Raw genomic sequence first — 16,657 nt, forward strand, 5'->3', positions numbered from 1 at the left:
CTACTTTTCCAAAGCTTCTCAACTTCCTTGAAACTCCCAATACTACTTCCCTTTTTGTCAGCAGATGACTTTGTCTCCTACTTTACAAAGACAATAAGTCCTCAAATGAAAACTTATTTAATTACTGTTATTAAACATACAAACACTTCCTTTCATTATAATTGAGGTTATTTCCTTTCTCTCTCCTTTTCTAAGACTATTCCTCCCACCAGTGCTTTGAATTGCCTCCCTCCCCCTCCCTCTCTCTCTCTCTCTTTTTGTTGTTGTTGTTGGTAGCGATGGTGGTGGTGCTGTACCACTGAGTTACATCTCCAGCCCTTTTAATTTTTGGTACTGAGGATTGAACCCAGGGTTATTTTACCACTGAGCCATATCCCCAGCCCTGGGGTCTCACTAAGTTGTTTAGGGTCTGGCTAAATTGCTGAGACTGATCTCAAACTTGTGATCCTCCTGTCTCAGCCTCTCAAGTCACTGGGATTGTAGGATGAGCCCTCATATTTGGTTGTTAGTTTGTTTGTTTTTTGTTTGTTTGTTTTTTTGTTGTTTTTTTTTTTTTTTTTTTGAGACAGAATCTTTTGTTAAGCCACTGAGTCTGGCCTCAAACTTGTGATCTTCCTGCCTCAGCCTCCAGAGTAGCAGGTATTACAGGTGTATGCCACCAATGCTTAGCAAACTGCCTCTACCCTTACCTCTCAAAATCTTTAGCTTCTTTCTTTCTTTCAATCAACTTTTTCTCAGATGGATCTTCTCTATCAAGCTCAAGTTTCTCTTGTATTAATTTTAACATAAAACCCAACAGCAAAAACAAATGAAAACCTTGACCCTTTATTATCCTCTCTCCCTCCTCTTGGCAAGGCAAAAGTTTCCAAAAGCATTGTACAACTTGTCCTCATTTCTGCATTTCTCTGAACTACTGCAATCTATATTTCAGCCCCATCATTCCCCTAAACAGTGTCACTAAGATTGCCAATGATCTCTGTTACTAAATTCAAGTCATTTCTTCAGGGCTGGAGATATAGCTCAATTAATTGGTAGAGTGCTTACCTTGCATACACAAGGCACTGGGTTAAATCCTGGCTCCACAAAAAAAAAAAAAAAAAAAAAAAGAAAGAAAGAAAGAAAAAAAGAAAAAAAGAAAAGAAAAGACATTTTTTTTTCAGGCTTCATCTTCTTTAATCTCTTAGGAATAGAGTACTATTTCTTTGAAAAACTTTCCCCTCTTTTTTTCCAGCATTTTGTCTTTTTCTTAGAGTTGTGTGGAAGAGTTCCTGGAGTGGTGGTTATAAAACAGTCGTCTACTTGCTTAAAATTCATTAATAGCTATCAGTAACCGCAAAACGAAGGCTAGGCTCACTAGTCCAAAATTCTAAGACCTTCCACGGTCTGGCCATGTCAGGTTTGGGAAGGGAGGTTAGTTGTATCCGCTCCCTCCTTCTGGGGATTGAATCCAGGGCCTCACATAAGCTAAACAAGCGCTTTAGGACTGTTATATCCCCACCATCACCCCACCCCCAGCTCCCACTTTTCTTTTTTCCTTCTTCTACTTTGTTTTTGAAGCAGGGTCTCCCTTTGTTACCCAGGCTGGCCTGGAACTTCTATGCTTAAGCCATCCTCCAGTCTCAGCCGCTCAAGTTGCTGAGCCACCATGCCCTGCTTGTTGCCAGCCTTTTATAGCTTATTTTTCCCTACACTCAGGGATACAGGATGAGCTCTAAGCCTCTAACAAGGATGAAATACAAGACATTTCCTGAAGGCGCTATGTTGTTCTTGGCATACCCTGTTTCCATAGCTTGGAAAACTAGCTCCTTCCCTCCCGGACTTCCGGGGGAACTCCCATTTATCTTTCAAGACTCGCAAGGTCACTTCCTCCGGTAACCCTTTTAGACGCCCCTAAGAATAAAATGTTTTGTTTATTGTTAGTCAAAGGCGCCTCAGATTTTGTATGTGCCATGCATCGTACTGTAGCCACTTTAATTTGTTAACCTATGTATCTCCCAGTCTCGACAGATCAAAGGCATTCTAGTCACTTTTTTTCCCCCTCAGTGTTCATCCCGCAGCCTCTGGCACACGGATGCTTTTGGCAAATGTTGCACGAACGCCTCCCACCTGCGGGCGAGACGGGAATCTATCCGGTTAACGGGTGAATGTCCCCAGCTCTCAGCCTGCGTGGCACAGAGATTTAAACCTACCGCACAGTGATTGGCTCTAGCTGTAGGGGTGTGTCTGCGGTCAGGGAGCCCGAGAAGTGCGCAGGCGCGTGGCTTGGGGGCACGCAGGCGCGACAAGGACGCTGCTCCTGGTCAGGTCTGGTGGTGTCCGAGCTGCCGCGGCCGGAGAGGAGTGGCCCGGAACTGCTTGGTGAGTCTCCAGGAATGGAGCTGAGGTAGCTAGCCGGGAGGAAGGTTGGGATCATATCTTGAAGATAAAGAGAATATCGTGACGGTTGGAAAGTTAGTGGGGTCGGACTTAAGGGGAGGAGGGGGCCCTCCAGCCCAGGCTTGGCCGATTGGGCCCGGAATGAGAAGAAGCACAAGAGGGGCCGGCGGAGGAAGGATGACCTGATCCTTGTATTCGTCTTCGAAACCACACAGATCAACTCTCAGTCCCTCACCGTGTTGATGTGGTCGGGATTAATAGACTGCGTGGTGACCACTGTAGTCAAGTAGTTGTAAAATAACTGTTTGAAGGACTCCGAGGTTCATGGCTTTGGATTGCCCTTGCCTGTCGAGTTGAGTTCGTCCTTATCTTGCGGTTTTTCCGCAGAGACACAAAGAAAAGGATCAGTGAAAGAAGGTAGTAGGGGGTTAGAAATTACTGTAAAATGCAGTTTCACCCCGTCCTTTGTTTCCTCTTTAACCATTAGTCATTACAATATGAGGAAAGGCAGCTGATGATTGAGGAAACCGAAAGATATCAAAGTTGGGAAAAGTGGACGAGAAGGGAGTGTCATTTTACCTTTTGCTGTTTTTCATCTGCCAAGATGGGAAACCGTGGCTGGAGAGGGGAGTTTGGATACTGGCAGCTTTCTAACAGCGTTCCCTCAGTTTTGTGAATAGCGTAGCTTCTTAAAAGCAAATATTTTAAGAATTGAGAGATCTTACCCCACCTGTTCAACTGCCTTTTGGTTCTTAGGTATAAAATACTAAAAGTGCAGACATGGCCAGGTAAAAAATGGGTTTTCCCACTTTCTTTTTTCCTCCGTTCTTGTCTGTCCTGGGAAATACCACACTTAAAACTCATGAGACATAATTAGCTAGAATATTTTGATGTCTAATCTGAATGTATTTTATAATAAAATAAAAAAATAATATTTCTGCCAACAGCTAAGTTGATGCCTAAGGCATCTGATAATTACTTTGTCATTCGTTCTTTTGGCCAGAGATATTGAAAACACATTCTTATTAGCAGATATTAGCAGATGGGAAAAAAACCTTTTCATGTTATCATGCTCCTGTGACAGATCATGTGGAAATAAGTTAAATGATCATATAACAACTTGCAGCTTAAACAGTTACCAGTTTTGCTAGGTTTTTTTTTTTTTTTTTTCTTTAGGTGCTTTGAAGTGTGTGGATATGCCTTAGAAAATCATTGTTTCTGAATAGGAATGGTTCATTGAGCCATTATTTTCCTAATAGTATTACACTCTTTCCTAAAAACAGTAGAATTTCTATAGACATTTTGGTATTTGTTTCTTTTAACTGAATGAAAGTACAGTATACAAGCTTACTTAACTAAAGGTCATATCTTTTCTCATCATTGGGAACACAACCTAGAACCAGGAAGAAAGCATAGAAACAAAAACAGACCCTGTGCCCCATGTTTATGGCACAACTATTGGGTCTTCACTAATAAATTATTACCTTTATAATTTTTTCCATTTTATTTTGTCATCATTGTTTGGTGTTGGGGATTGAATCCATGACAAGTGTGCACTCTAACACTGAGCCACACCCCCACCCCAAATTTTACTTAATACTTTAAATGGACTTTTTAAAAAACATTACCCTCCCTGGTCAGTGGCACATCACTTGGGAGGCTGAGGCAGGAGGATTGCAAGGTCTAGGCAAGCCTAAGCAACTTAGACCTTGTCAGCAAAAAAAAAAAAAAAAAAAATGGGCTGAGGACTTAACTCAGTGATAAAACGCCTCTGAATTCAATCCCCAGTACAAAAAAATAAAAAACAAATAAAAATTTTTTAAACATTTTCCTCTTCTAAATTGAATCTCTTGAAATCATGGTTTTGATGTATTTTATACTTTTTTCTAATACACATTATAATAAATATATAACTAGTCAGTGTATAAGCTGCCAACTTTTAAAGTAACATGAAGATTGGACTAAGGTCAATGGACTTGAAAAATCTGTGAGCCCTGTGATGATAATATTTATTATAGTTACCCAATTCTAGCACATTTATCTGGTTTCATCAGATGAAAGCAAATTGGAATGGCAGAGGGGAAGAAGAACATGTTTACTCTTGGATGTTTTTGTGAATCAGCTGCCTTCTCCCCCCAAATTAAGGCCTTTTGTTTTGTTTTTATATCACATTCTGTACACCTACTTTTTGGCAAGGTCTGCATATGCTAATGTTAGCATTTATAATATGTTGTTTGCATCCAATGGTGCTGAACTTCTTATTCTAGTACCATATTTAGAGGGGCAAATGACAGAGAGAGGATTTTGTTATGATGGAGGGATGTCTGAAACTGATAGATCCTGTGCCTTCAACAATTGGAGGAAGTGGATTATGGAGCCAGGAAACAGCATGCACTGTGCCTTTATTTATTTATTTAGCAATGTTGGGGGTTGAACTCAGGCCCTCCTCTGTGCTAGCAAATGCTCTGCCATAGAGCTGCAGTCCTATCTATGCCTTTTTAGGAGTCAGAATGGAAGTGGCCTCTATTTGCACTCATTTAAATTCACTGACATTTTGGTTTCAGTTTAGGTTGTATTGCTATTAAAATATTGAAATCACTGGTCACTATATTTCTCTGGAATTCCTTCATCTTGTTGGTATTTGTGAGTTCTAAAACTTAGGTTTATAAGTTTTATTTTAACAATATGTTGATAAGTGAGATTACTTTAGATGATCTCTTGTGCTTATAAAATAGAAACTTATTGGTACAATACACAAATCCTTCACAGTCTATCTCTTTTTTAATCCATCCTGCCAGCTACATGTGAGGGAGCAAGCACCTGCACGTGCACACACACAAACACACACACACCCCTGTCTTGCACTGTGGCATTTCTTTTTCTTTTCTTTTTTTTTTTTTTTTAATGGTGCTGGGGATTGAACCCAGGGCCTTGTGCTGTGAGGCAAACACTCTACCAACTGAGTTATATCCCCAGGCCCCTGTGGCATTTGATAATCCAAAATCACAATATTTTTAGAGTTGATCATACTTGGATTTTGATTCACACAAATCAAAATTGGGAGATATTAAATAATTTTTTTCAGTGCTGAGGATTGAATTTAGAGACCTTGTATATACTAAGTATTTGCTCTACCATTGAGTTATACCCACAGTCCCTGAGATGTTTAATAATTGAAAGATTATAGTAGCTTTATTAAGCACTTTGTGCTAGGCATTGTTTTGTTTGGTTTTGGTACCGGGAATTGAACCCAGGGCTCCTGCATGCTAAGCATATGTTCTGCCACTGAGCTATACCCCCCAATGCTAGCCATTGTTCTAAATGCTTTGCATGAATTAACTGAATCCATATAATAATACTTGAAGTAAGCATTATCATCATCATCATCATCATCATCATCATCATCATATCATTATTTAATGAGGAAACTGAAGCATAAGAAGTCAAATAAGCAGTTGTCAGGATTTGAAACCATAATGCCTCCAAATAGGAATACCTTTTAGTATTCTGTGGAATATTATTTTCCAGCAGCCTGAGTAATTTATGCTATATGTGACATCTGATTCCTTGCATCAGAACATTTGAGAAGCTAACAAGATCATCTAAGTAAAATTGGAATCAGAGCCAACATACTAAGATGGATGGGGAGAATGTTTAGACAGAGTAAAGACTTACTATTTCATCTTCACCCCACCCTTGGTATTTCCCTAGCAGATAACTACTTATAACTGTCAGATTGTCTTCCTTAGATAGATTGCTCGCTTCTGGCCCTTTTATATTTTTATTTTTATGTGGTGCCTGGGATCACATGGGCTGAGGACTTAACTCAGTGATAAACCAGTGCCTCACGCATGCTAGGCAAGCACACTACCACTGAACTACAACCCCGGCTCAAGCTTCTGACTCTTAAGCCTCTTTGTTATCTTTCACATATTTAATTAATTTTAAAAAAATTTAGTTGTTGATAGACCGTTATTTTATTTATATGTGGTGTTGAGAATTGAACCCAGTGCCTCACACATGCTAGGCAAGTGCTCTACCTCTGAGCCCTAGCCCCAGCCCAATAATTGATTTTTTTGTTCTGATTTTTCTTTTCTTTGTTTTATTTATTTATTTATTTATTTATTTATTTATTTATTTATTTATTTATTTATTTTTTGTGGTACCAGATTGAACGCAAGGGTCCTCTACCACTGGGCCACAGTTCCAGCCTTTTTATTTTGAGACAAGGTCCTGCTAAATTGCCCAGACTGGCCTCAAACTTTTGATCCTTCTGCTTCAGCCTCTTGAGTCACTACAATTACAGGCATGTGTACCTCACTGGCTGAGGGTTAATATAATTGATTACAATCACATCTGCATCTGACTTCCCAGAATTATTTCCTGGTCACTTAGGGTAGAATTGTGAAAGTACCAAGGTTGGCAGGGACATGAAGATCAGGTGTTGCTGGGTGCATAACATACACCTGTAATCCCAACTCTGGAGGCTAAGGCAGGAGGGATCCCAAGTTCAAAGCCAGCCTCAGCCAAAAGTAAGACACTAAGCCACTGAGTGAAACCCTGACTCTAAATAAAATACAAAATAGGGCTTGGGGTGTGGCTCAGTGGTTGAGTGCCCCTAAGTTCAGTTCGCAGTACCCCCCCAAAATTAAAAAAAGACTAGGTGTTAGACACAGAGCAATTAAATTACTAGCACTTGTATAAAACTGAAGTATAGTTTTGGTGGGGTTTTTTTTTTTTTGGTTCCTGATATGTAGTAGTTTTCTCTGACCTGATATGATTTCTGTCTTGAATCATATGCTTAAGTGTACTTTGAAACCAAGATGTTTATATCTGATATGCTTCTGTGGTCTGCCTATCGTATTTGCATAGTTTTGGGGCCTCTATGTAAAAACGGTTAAAGTTGTTCATACAGAAGAAGGTAGAAGGAAACTTGAGAGGAAGTAAAAGGAGGAAACTATTTTAATTTAAATGAAACTATGAGCTTATCTAAATGCCTTCAGGAAGAATTGTAAACATAGTTTCTTTTTGGGGGCCAGGATATGTAGAATATTTTGGAATAATCAAAACCCATAGTTTGTATGATTAGTTCCCTTGTACTTATAGTTTTTGAGGAAGTAGGGTGAACCTTTTTTAGCTTTTCATATTAGAAATGGTATCTAGGAGCAAAAATTATAGTCTTAAAGAGAAATTAAATTCTTTTACCCAGTAAAGGATTATCTGTTTCTGAATTTCTGATTTATTTTCTTCTACTCTTTTCTTTTTCTTGGTACCAGACATTGAGCCCAGGTGCTTAACTACTGAACCACATCCCCAGCCCTTTTATATATTTTATTAGACAAAGGGTCTCACTGAGTTGCTCAGGGCCTCTCTAAGTTGCTGAGGCTGGCTTTGAACTTGCATTTCTCCTGCCTCAGCCTCCTGAGCCACTGGGATTACAGGCATGAACCACCGCACCTGCCTTCTGATTTATTTTCTGTAATCCTTTCTTCTATTCCTTGCATCTATTTTCTATTATTCATCTTTGAGTCTTAAAATAGGAAATGTGTAGTATGTTATATATACACTTACTTGGACTTCATTAGGGCTTAGAATGAAGGCATTTATGACATGATGTTGAGAGCCACAGCCGAAGGGGCCCCAGCAAACTTCCAGCTGCCAGCTGATGATTGGCTCACAGCAGCCCCAGCAAACTTCTAGCTGCCAACTGATTGGCTCCTCTGTGGTGATGCTCATTGGGCTGTTTCCCTGCCTTTTCAGACCACAGAGCTGCTCATTGGGGGACTTTTTTAGGCTCTGCCCATGTGACCCAGCCAATCAGCCTCAAGAGCAGGAGGAGTGGGGGAGGTTGAGAGGCTTGTGGGAAGCCGGTGGTGGCAGTTGGGCTCTGAAGGTTTTTCCTGAGGAGCTGTGTGGTTTGGTGTGTGTGTTCTAAAAAAAAAGTTCGTTTCTTTTGACAAGTGGCTCCTGAATTGTGCCCAGCCAGACTGCGGCAACATGAGATATCAGATGTGGGTTGAAGATGATTGGCAAGACTTCACCTTGCCTAAGTAAAATGTAAACCCAAACCATTCAAGTATTTTGGCTCTGATTCCAAGTTCAGCTAGAAACTTTCTAATTAGATCCCACTCTGATGCCGGATCAGTACCATAGACAGAGAACATAACTGATAACATGAGTATAAACACTCAGTTCATTAATAACTGTCATTTTATAAACCTTTACTTTGTGCCAGTCACTGTACTAATCAATTTAGGTACATTAACTAATTTTATTTCTGAAATAACCCTGGTAAGTAGATCTGTTATCTCAACGAATGAGGAAACTGTGACTTAAATAGGTTAAGTAACTTGCTTGGCTGCTGCAGTTTGGATGGGCCACCCCTGACCGCAAAGTTCAAGTGCTGATTGTTTCTTCTTTAGTTTAGTATAGTAAAGAGGTAATGCAACTGCCGCAGTCTGGCTGGGCACAATTCAGGAGCCACTTGTCAAAAGAAACTAACTTTATTTTTAGAACCATACATGCCAAACAAAACAGCTCCTCAGGAAAAAACCCTCAGAGCCCAACTGCCACCACTGGCTTCCCACAAGCCACACTCCCCAACCACCAGCCTCCACACCTCCCACAATCCTCTTCCTCTTGAGGCCGATTGGCTGGGTCGCATGGGCGGAGCCAAAAGGTCCCCCAATGAGCAGCTCCATGGCCTGAAAGGGCAGGGAAACAGCCCAAAGAGCTTCACTGCAGAGGAGCCAATCAGCAAGATGTTGCTGGGGCCGCTGTGAGCCAATCATCAGCTGGCAGTCTGAAAGTTTGCTGGGGCCCCTTCGGCTGTGGCTCTCAACATCTCCCAATCTGTTTAAACAACAAGCATGTGGCTTAGGGACCGTGCCTGCCTTAGGTTGTCCAATAGTACATATGGTCCTTACCCGTTATCAGATGAGCTGACCTCAAGGCGTCAGCCTCCTGTCTTAGGTTGGTACCATTGTAATTGGATCTTACCCGTCACTGACTACCAGTCCAGTATACAGCCACACCTGTGTAGAGGTCTTCGTACCAGTGGGGGGGTGAGGTTCTTTGCCTCACCTCTGTTGGCCCCCAAATTTTAATGATCATGACAAGCAGAAGGGAGGAAGATAAACACCAAGCCAATTGATGGCTCCTTTTGGAAAAATTGTACCACCGATGACACCATCAGCATAAATACCCCAACACTACCAGAAGTCGCTGCATCAACAGATAGTTCACAATGCATACAAGTGAGTTCACAATGCATACAAGTGATACATAGTCCAGGCAAGTTCTGCAAGCAGTTCAGTGATGGCTATTGCAGAAGCTGTAGATTGGTTTTATCTTTGTCTTCATGCACTGGGATGAAGATAGGAATTCTGGCAATAATGGCTAAAGAAAAAATTATATAACATTCCAGAAGGCACTAAAAGAAAACAATTTTCTTAACAATTTACATTGTCTTCACTGAAGATAGGAATTCTGGCAATAATGGCTAAAGAAAAAATTATGTAACATTCCAGAAGGCACTAGAAGAAAACAATTTTCTTAATAATTTACATTGTCTTCACCGGCACTGGGATGAAGATAGGAATTCTGGCAATAATGGCTAAAGAAAAAATTATGTAACATTCCAGAAGGCACTAAAAGAAAACAATTTTCTTAATAATTTACATTATCTTTAAGAGAATTATTAAATATAATGAAAAGGAAAGGTGAAAGTAAACAAACAGATCTGTTAACCTCCTTTTTTGTTCACATATTAAAACAATCCTTAACACTTGTTTACCTAATTTAAATTAAACCATTTAAATCACGTGAATAAAAAAAAATTATTTGGATCCATTTTTTCATGAGCGCTCATCATATATGACATGTGGACATACATACATTCAAACACAAAACACAAGTGTGCACACATAATACATACAACACATAACATAATAGTAAAGGCCTTATAACTTTTTACAGGTGAAATCTCCATTGCAAAACTCTATAGTCAAAAAATAGAACTCATCAGCAAAACATTAACCTAGGTCTGTTATGAGCTCAAAAAAAAAATATGGGAAAGGGCAATAATAAAATAGATATTGAAAAAAGCATTCTGGTTCTGTCGCAGATGTAAGAATAACCAAACTGGAGTTCTGGATATCACATCTTCTTTTTGGTCTGTAGAAATCACTTTAGTTAATCTGTCTGGAATCCAAATCAGCTGCTGTTCTCCCTGTGGAAACACATAAACAGACCCCCGACTCCAGACAATCACTGGGTCAGGACCTTAGTAAATCTCTCTGGAATCCAAATCGGCTGCTGTTCTCCCTGTGGAAACACACAAACAGACCCCCGACTCCAGACAATTACTGGGTCAGGACCTTTCCATTGTCCTGTTAGAATATCCTTCCAAAGTACCTTGGGCTTATGTACATTTTTTGGACACATATGCCTTTCCGCAGCACTAAGCCCTGATGAATCCAAATTTAAAAAGTTTAGAGTAAAAAGGGTTATTTTAAGTTTATCTTTGTGGAATATATACCCCTTCCCAATTCCTTCTTTTTGCTTTAATAAGTACATTTTAATAGTTTGATGAGCTCTTTCAACTATGCCTTGTCCCTGTGGATTGTATGGGATTCCTGTTATATGAGTAATGCCAAATGATGAGCAAAATTGTTTAAAAGAGGTAGAAGTATAACCAGGGGCATTATCCGTTTTTAACTGTTTTGGAACGCCCACAGTGGCAAAATTTTGTAAGCAATGAGCTATAACATCTTTAGTTTTTTCTCCGGCATGAAGGTAGCCCATCAAAAATCCAGAAGAAGTATCAACTGTAACATGCAGATATTTTAATTTTCCAAATTCTGGCAAGTGTGTGACGTCCATCTGCCAAATATGGTTAGGTATCAATCCTTTAGGATTGACTCCAAGATTAACTTGTGGTAAAAAGGTCACACAATTTTGACATTGTTTTATTATTTGTCTAGCTTGTTCCTTAGTTATTTTAAAACGCTTTTGTAAAGTATTAGCATTGACATGGAACTTTTTATGAAAATTTGTATCTTCTTCTAGTGTAGAGAAAATATGTATGTCATGTGTAGTTTTATCTGCTAAATCATTGCCCAAACTAAGGGCTCCAGGCAATCCTGTATGTGCCCTGATATGTCCTATAAAGAATGGATCTTTTCTGTCCCAGATTAGACTTTGTATAGTGGAAAGCAAAGAGAAAACAGTAGAGGAAGGGGAAATCCTACCAGCATCTTCAAGGGATACTATAGCATTAACTATATACTGACTATCGGAAAATAAATTAAATACAGAATTTTTAAACATCACAAAAGCCTGTAATACTGCCTTAAGCTCTACCTTTTGAGCTGATTGTTTGGGTACTAAAAATGTAAAAGTTTGATCAGGTGTAACTATTGCTGCTGTACCATTATTTGATCCATCAGTGAATATATTTGGAGCATTCCCGATAGGTGTTTTTTCTTGTCATTTTTGGAAAAATTACAGGATGCGATGACCAAAAAGACAATAAAGGATTAGATGGTAAGTGGTTATCAAATGAAACATTAGATTTGCACATGATTATTGCCCAAGTATTTAACTCATTAGCTAACTCATCAATTTGATTCATAGTATATGGAGTAATAATTTTATTGGGAGAAATTCCAAACACTCCCTTTGCTGCTTTTATTCCTTTGAGTATTAATTGTCCTACAGCCTCAGGATACCTAGTAAGAATAGTGTTAGGAGAATAAGATAAATGTATCCATAATAATGGGCCTTCTTGCCAAAATACTCCTGTAGGAATATTTTTTGTTGGTAGTACAATAAATAATAAAGGCAAACTTATATCAATTCTATCCAAATGCATATTTTCCATATATGTTTCAATGATTTTTAATGCCTTTCTTGCTTCAGGCGTTAACATTCGGGGTGAATTTGGATCTGATGGACCTTTTAGGATATCAAATAAAGGTCCCAACTCTCCTGTTGGTATACCTAGATAAGGCCTTATCCAATTTATGTCTCCTAATAACTTTTGAAAATCATTAAGTGATTTGAGTTGATCTACTCATATTTGAATTTTTGGTGGACGGACCATGGTTGAGGATAATAGAACTCCTAAATAATTAATTGGAAAATTTAATTGTACTTTATCTATTGCTATCTCTAGATTATAATTTTTTAATAAGTTTGTAAGTGTGGCATAACATTCTAGCAATGTGTTTTTAGCTTTGTGTGCTAATAATACATCATCCATATAGTGAAATATTTGTAGTTCAGGATTTTGATTTCTAAGTGGCTGGATTGCTTTGTTAACATAAATTTGACACATAGTTGGGCTGTTAGCCATCCCTTGAGGGAGTACTTTCCATTCATATCTCTGATCAGGACCTTCATGATTCAGTGCAGGGATAGTAAATGCAAAACGTGGACTATCCTCAGGATGAATTGGAATTGAAAAAAAAAATCTTTAATATCTATAACTAAAACATACCAAGTTTTTGGCAAAGCAGACAATTGAGGAATCCCCGATTGAGCAGGTCCCATAATAACCATCTCATTATTAATGGCTCTTAAATCTTGCAGTAATCTCCATTTACCAGATTTCTTTTTGATGACAAAAATGGGAGTATTATGGGGAGATACAGAAGGTTGTATATGTCCTTCCGCTAATTGTTGTTTGACCAGATCATGGGCTGCTAGTATCTTTTCTTTAGTCAGGGGCCACTGAGGAACCCATAACTGGTCTTTCTGATTTCCAAGTAATTTTTATTGTCTCAGTGGCCCTTTCTGAAAATCCAACCCATGTCTGTCTGTTCCTTGATCTATTTATATTGGTGCTGCTATACCTTGTTCTTGTTTTCCTAATCTTTTTCCTTTCCTAAAACCTTGTCTAGTCATAATAGTGGGTGCATTTTGGTTGATGTTATTTGTTAATGTCAAACCTAATTGATCTAGGACATCTCGTCCCCATAAATTTATAGGAAGATGATCCAATACATATGGCTGTATAGTTCCTTCACATCCTTCAGGATCCTTCCAATCTAATACCATTGCACTTCTATGGGGATTAGTCGCCACTCCTAGGCCTTGAAGCGTTTGAGTGGCTTGTTGTAATGGCCAATGTTTTGGCCATTCTTGACGAGAGATGATGCTAAGGTCTGCACCTGTATCCAGTAGCCCATTAAATTCATGTCCTTGAATATTTAGTTTTAGCATGGGGCGAGAATCTAAATTTAAATACAGCATAGCCCAATCTACACCTGTGGAGCCTAATCCCTTGGAACCTCTTTCTATAGCACGACTGGAAAATTTATCATGTAGGCTTGGTATTATTAGTAACTGTGCTATTCTATCTCCTGGTGAAATTACTGATATACCATTTGGAGAACTGGCTATAATTTTTATTTCACCTTCATAATCGGGATCAATTACCCCAGGACTTATCATAAGTCCTTTTAGAGTAGAAGAGCTGCGTCCCAATAATAAGCCTACTGTTCCTTTGGGAAGAGGTCCTTTCACCCCTATGGGAATGATTTGAACTCCCATCTCTGGAGTTAGTACTGATCTGGCGGAGGCGCAGATGTCCAACCCTGCGCTCCCTCTGGTTTGTCTGATGAGGGATCTGATGGACAATGTGTCCTGGGCACTACCCTGATGGGGTTGCTGGGTTCCTCCAGTGCTCAGTATATTTGTGGTTTTGGGCCCCGGAGCATTGGGACCCCTGTCCATTTTTTGGCAATGGAGCCCAATGCCTTTCTCCACGATATCGTGGATAAACACTTGGTCCTTGTTCGTTTTTTGATAATGGAGTACCCTCTATGGTGGTTTGAGAACGGCATTCATTAGCCCAATGTCTCCCTCTACGGCATCGTGGGCAAATACCCGGTATTCTACTCCTTTGATACCTAGTTTTGTTAAACCCTCCTCCTATGGGGCAATTCCTTTTAAAATGTCCTGTTTGTTCACAATTGTAGCATGTTCTTGGCCTGGAATCTAAAGCCTGTTTTACTGCAGCTGCCACAATTTGCCCTTGTTCATTAATGTCTCTGGCATCTAAAGCCTGTTTTACAGCAGCTGCCATGACTTGCTCTTGTTCATTAATGTCTCTACATAATTTAATATATGTGTTTAAATCTTCATGTTTCCATGGTCTAATGATATCTCTGCACCAACGATTCGCTTGGTCATAAGCCAGTTGTTTTATTAATGGCATTGCTTGTTCTGTATTCCCAAAAACTCTGGTAGCTGTTTGAATAAGCCTATCTACAAATTCAGCATAAGATTCATTAGTTCCTTGTATTATCTTAGATAATTGACCTTGTAAACCTCCATGTCCTTGTAAAGTCTTCCATGCCTTAACTGCATCTACAGCAATTTGTAAATATACACCAGGATCATATGCAATTTGTTGCTGCTGATCCTCATAAGGTCCCTTTCCTAACAACATATCTAGATTTCTCTGAGGATAACCAGCTGCTGCATTTCACCTAGCCGTCTCCTTGCAAAATTCCTCATTGGCAACCTTCCATAACAGGTATTGTCCTCCGTTTAGCACAGCTTTACACATATTAGCCCAATCTGCTGGCGTCATGTTCAAGTTGGTAATGGATTCGACCAAGCTTACAGTGAAGGGTGCTTGAGGACCATAGGTTGTTAAAGCCTCTTTTAGCTGCTTCACTGTTTTGAAATTTAAAGTATGGTAAATTCGCTGCCCTCCTACCTCAAATACAGGGCATGTTAATACTTGAGATCCTGTCTCAGGATCTGAACTATCCACTGCGGGGGTTGGGGGCCTCTCAGCATATGAAGGTGGCCTTGTCAGTTGGACACTTACGTCCTCTGGTGATAGAAAGGTGTTAGTAGCAGTCTTTTGTAGAGGTGGTGCTGTTGGTTGGACACTTAAGCCCTCTGGTGATAGAAAGGTTTTAGTAGCAGTCTCCTTTTGTAACTTTCCCCCTGATGGCTTTTTCTGCTCTAAACTTTCTTTCTCTGTCTGATTAGCTCGAAAGACCTTCTGTTTTACTTGAATCTTTTCCTCTTTCTGACTAACTTGAGAGACCTCCTCATTTACTTGAATCAATATGTCTTCTCCTTCCTCTACCTTCGTCTGAATTGAAGGTTTTGGACTAAGAAAACCAGATACCAACGCCCACAATGCCAATGTGCCAGCTGGCAGAGTTCCTGGGCTGTTCTTTTCTATTCTTTTTAAATCTTCACCATGATGGTTCCATTGTGATATATTTAATAACTCCTCCTTAAAAAGCCATGGGCTACATTTTTGCATTGTATCAACGTATGCCCTGACTGTTCTTGATTTTACTGAGATGCCTTCTTCCTCTAACAATTTACTTAACACTCTTTCAGTTTGTTTTTTACTAGTTTCTGATCCCGTATTTCTACTATAATACAACCCAACAAGATGACGCCAAACAAAACCGAGACAGAATGAAATAAAAATGGAACAACAAAAATTCATTATAGCCTTTCTATCCTCCTTACATGTGCATCCGTCCTTTCTCCCTATCTGTTCCTCAGACGTAAATAGTTTTTCCTCAGAAGTGAGCGGTTTTTCTTCCGTCTCACTCATCTCCAGGGACAGGCAACTTAAAACAAAAATGAAGCAAACCAAAAGAGGAATCTTAAAATGGCTCCCCATCCTCTCACCCTGCCCTCAGGGGCGAGCGGTTTACTTACCCTCAGTCGCTCCCCGTGCGAGCCACCAAATGCCGCAGTCTGGCTGGGCACAATTCAGGAGCCACTTGTCAAAAGAAACTAACTTTATTTTTAGAACCACACAAGATAAACAAAACAGCTCCTCAGGAAAAAACCCTCAGAGCCCAACTGCCACCACCGGCTTCCCACAAGCCACACACCCCAACAACCTCTTCCTCCCACCATCCTCCTGCTCTTGAGGCCGATTGGCTGGGTCGCATGGGCGGAGCCAAAAAAGTCCCCCAATGAGCAGCTCCGTGGTCTGAAAGGGCAGGGAAACAGCCCAATGAGCATCACCGCAGAGGAGCCAATCAGCTAGATGTTGCTGGGGCCGCTGTGAGCCAATCATCAGCTGGCAGTCTGAAAGTTTGCTGGGACCCCTTCAGCTCATCAGCTGGCAGTCTGAAAGTTTGCTGGGGCCCCTTCGGCTATGGCTCTCAACAATTTACTTATTTATTTATTTTTTAAAGAGAGAGAGAGAGAAAGAGAGAGGGAGAGAGAGAGAATTTTTTTAATATTTATTTTGTAGTTTTCGGCGGACACAACATCTTTGTTTGTA

The 16,657-nt window shown here is 39.9% G+C and overlaps 1 protein-coding gene across 2 annotated transcripts in view; it reads left to right on the forward strand.

Moving 5' to 3' along the window:
* The first annotated feature begins 2,271 nt into the window (after window positions 1-2,271).
* Snap23 (synaptosome associated protein 23) overlaps window positions 2,272-16,657 on the forward strand; it is a 41,773-nt gene continuing 27,387 nt past the window's right edge. For both annotated transcript variants that reach the window (XM_076850635.2, XM_076850636.2), the window contains exon 1: window positions 2,272-2,358. The gene's annotated coding sequence lies outside the window, so the exon portion shown is untranslated. The remainder of the gene's footprint in view (window positions 2,359-16,657) is intronic.

The sequence above is a fragment of the Callospermophilus lateralis genome, chromosome 3 (assembly GCF_048772815.1).
Source record: "Callospermophilus lateralis isolate mCalLat2 chromosome 3, mCalLat2.hap1, whole genome shotgun sequence".
Taxonomy (NCBI): domain Eukaryota; kingdom Metazoa; phylum Chordata; class Mammalia; order Rodentia; family Sciuridae; genus Callospermophilus; species Callospermophilus lateralis.